The sequence below is a fragment of the Gavialis gangeticus genome, unplaced genomic scaffold, assembly GCF_001723915.1.
Source record: "Gavialis gangeticus isolate Ggan-Ray unplaced genomic scaffold, GavGan_comp1, whole genome shotgun sequence".
Classification (NCBI taxonomy): Eukaryota; Metazoa; Chordata; order Crocodylia; family Gavialidae; genus Gavialis; species Gavialis gangeticus.
Genome location: NW_017729009.1, coordinates 2,749,976 through 2,753,371, shown reverse-complemented (window position 1 = coordinate 2,753,371; position 3,396 = coordinate 2,749,976).

Below are 3,396 nucleotides of genomic sequence, written 5' to 3'. Positions count from 1 at the left end.
GAAGAGGCTGGATGCCTACCTGGCTGGACTCATTTGAGTCCCGTTTCTCTTTTTGGGGGTTTTTTGTTGTTCTCCCGCCCTGGCAGGGGGTCGGGCTAGAAGATCTACTAGGTCCCTTCCGACCCTTAATCTATGAATCTATGAATCTATAGTTTATTATAGCTGATTCCCTTTAATGAATTAAGCAAACACCAAGCATTCTCTTGCCTTGTGCCCATCATTGTATGGGCACCTTTGGCTCAACACTGTTTGCAGAGAGGTGACTAAGAGCCTGATACTGTACAGCATGGAGTATGCTTGATCCATGGTAACATTTTTTAGATGTGTGGAAGATAACAAAAGTTACAGACACTCAGCAATACTAATGCTTTAAAGACCAACTTTTGCCTATATTGTGGCTATGTCTGCGATTATTCTGATGTGTCTTCGTCTCATGTTGGTACCAACTATTATTATTGACTGTTTGTAATTCAGTAGTACCTAGCCATGGACCAGGATCCCATTGTGCTAGGCATTGTAGAAATCTGGACTAGAAAGAGCTCTATAAGACTATTAGAGATTTACCTGAACTCACCCCCCCCATGTTTCTGAAGTTCAGTGTCATCCACTCAGCATAGGCTCACATCATAATATCCCACTTCATAGGACTACGTTGTCCCTGCAGGAATGACATTTCAAGGGACAATGCCCAGTGGTGGTTGAATGCTGGAAGCTATCTTAACTTACCCAGAGTCTCTCCACACCATTCCACTCGGACAAAACTTTTATGGGTCATTTGGATTTTTGCCCAGGCTTTACAAGTTGTCAGACCTTGCTTGAGCCTTTTCCCTCCCTCCCATTGAAAGCCCAAATCATTGCCATTGGTGATTTTTCATAAGATCAAGGATAAATGTGATTTTCTTTGGAGGTCATCTGAACTTCTATTTGTATCACCCAGAAAGAGTCAGTAGCCAGAACACAAGGCTTGTGCTCTCTTCTCCCCCTAGATTTAGTTTTTTCCAAGTCCCAAGTATTATCCAAAGTACTCTTGCATGTGATCATATATTACACTTGCAACTAGTTACTAGGCCGGTATCTGACCCTTACTAAAACCTCTTTTCTCCCATTATCAGTGTCCAACAGGGGGGCTGGTATTGGCCCCTGTTTTAAGGAAGGGACGGCAGCAGAGAAACACTTAACTGGAATGGATGTGCTACACCACAGCACTCCTTGATGATGTCAGTCAACAGCAGGCTTTTTGGAGGCATCATGGTCCTCCTTAGTGAGCACCATTGATTGGTCAGGCCAGCTGAAATGACCTATAAAAGAAGAAGCACCGTTGAGTGAATGCCCCTGGAGAGGAGAGAGCAGAACAACTGAGTGGGTTGTACGGAGTCTATATAGAGGCGCAGAGATCTAGGAACAGTTATCATAGCCAGATGATGGCTTGGTAGTGCTGCCATAGAAGTGATGAGCTGATGGACATGGTGAGTTCCCAAGAAAATGAGGAATCCATTGGCAGAAGGAAAGAGAGAAAGGCATGTAAGTCTCCACCTCAGCCCCACTGTGGAAAAGGGATCACTTGAGGGGAGGGAGGAGGACTATTTGGGGACTCAGCCTCATGAAAGACTGCCTGTGACTGGCAAATGTGGGCTCTCAAAGTCCAGGGAGAGAGAGACTATACTTGCTTAATGTTCGAGGTTATAGAGAGGGAAAAGTGGAAACTGACCTGAAGAGGGAATAAGCCAGGTGAGGAATTTCCACCTGCCAGACAAGGAGGAACTTTGGGACTACAGAATTGGTTGGGCATGGACAGAGTTTAAGGGGAGGAGGAGCCCTGCAGCTGAGACTGGCATACCAAACACCTACAATTTCAATGTCAGCCATCTACCCTTTTGTTGAATTTTCTTTTCTCTCCCATCAGGGCATGGCAGGGGATCCAGAGGGGCTGACGGTGATCAGTGTTACTGAAGATTGCAAAGGTGCTCTGTAACAACTTGGTCCATTGGCCAGGAATCTGAAACATCTCCCACTCAGATGAGGATTATTATGGAGAGGCCACCAATTGTGAAGGAGAAAGGACAAGATGGAGCAAGCCAGTGCAGATATGGGAAAACCTCAAGACTGGCAACAAGCTCATGGGATTATGCTGCAGTTGTTCCAAAACCAGCAGGCGCAGATGGAGGAGTTAGTGAGGATGAGAGCCCAAGAAGCCAAGGTTTGGATCATGATTCTGTCATGATAGCAAGAGCTGAGCAAAAAATTAGAGGCCTGGCAGGCAGCCATGACATGGATGACAGAGGGGATGATGATCCCAACCATGACACCAGAAGATGACGTAGAGGCCTTCCTGAAATCATTTGAGGGGGTGATATTGGTTGCTGGCTGAGATCCAGCCAGATGGGGAAGCTAACTGGGCCCGCTACTAATAGGGCCAGCTCAAGTGGCTTACAGAGCACTGTTGTGGGCCAATGCAATGGATGATGAAAAGATAAAAAGGGCCATCCTATACCATTTAAAGGTCTTCCCAGAGTATCATAGGCAATGTTTCTGAGGGGAAAAGAAGATGGAGGAGCTGCAGCCTCAACTATTGGCCTAGATGCTGAAGAGCCTATAAAACAGATGGGCTCAGCCAGAGGGCAAGTCAGTAGCAGGAGTTTTGGACATTTTTGCCCTTGAACAGTTCCTTACCAATTTGGGTGGGGAAATGCAAAAATGGGTAAGGAGACATCAGCCTCAGTTGGTAGAAGAGGCTCTGTACCTTGCTGAGGCATTCATGGCAGCAGAAAGAGCCAGAGTGGGAAGAAGTGGTGAGAATGGGGAGTGTGACTCCAGGGGCATGAGGAGATACTAGAGGGACTTGCTGGTGGAAGCGGGAGGTGCTGAGAGGGTCCATGAAGGAACCCAGAGGTTGGGACATCGGAGAAATAATGTGTTACCACTGTGGGAACCAGGGCCATATAGTTATGCATTGTACCCGGAAGAATAAGGGAGAGTGTGCGGGGGAAGTGCCACACAAGGAAAAAATGTACTGTAGCTTCAGTTGGCATAAGAGGCCCTTGCAACGTGCCAAGCTGGTGGTGGACATAAAGATGGGGGATTTGTTAGGGCCAGTGGTTGTAGACACGGGATGCACACAAACGATGCTAAAATCTGATTTGCTTCTGCCACACGTAAGGGAGGAGGACATGCTGGTAAGTATGGTTTGCATCCACAGGGCTTCCTACACTTACCAAAGGAGATGCATGAGATTAATAGTTATGGGAAGGATGGACGATTTAGTGGTGGGGATAGCGGAGACATTGCCATGCCCAGTGTTATTGGATGTAGATTGGCCCTACCTGTGGGAAGTTAATGAATCAAACAATGGAAAAGACACTGAAACCACTCATGGGTAGACATATGGCAAATACACAG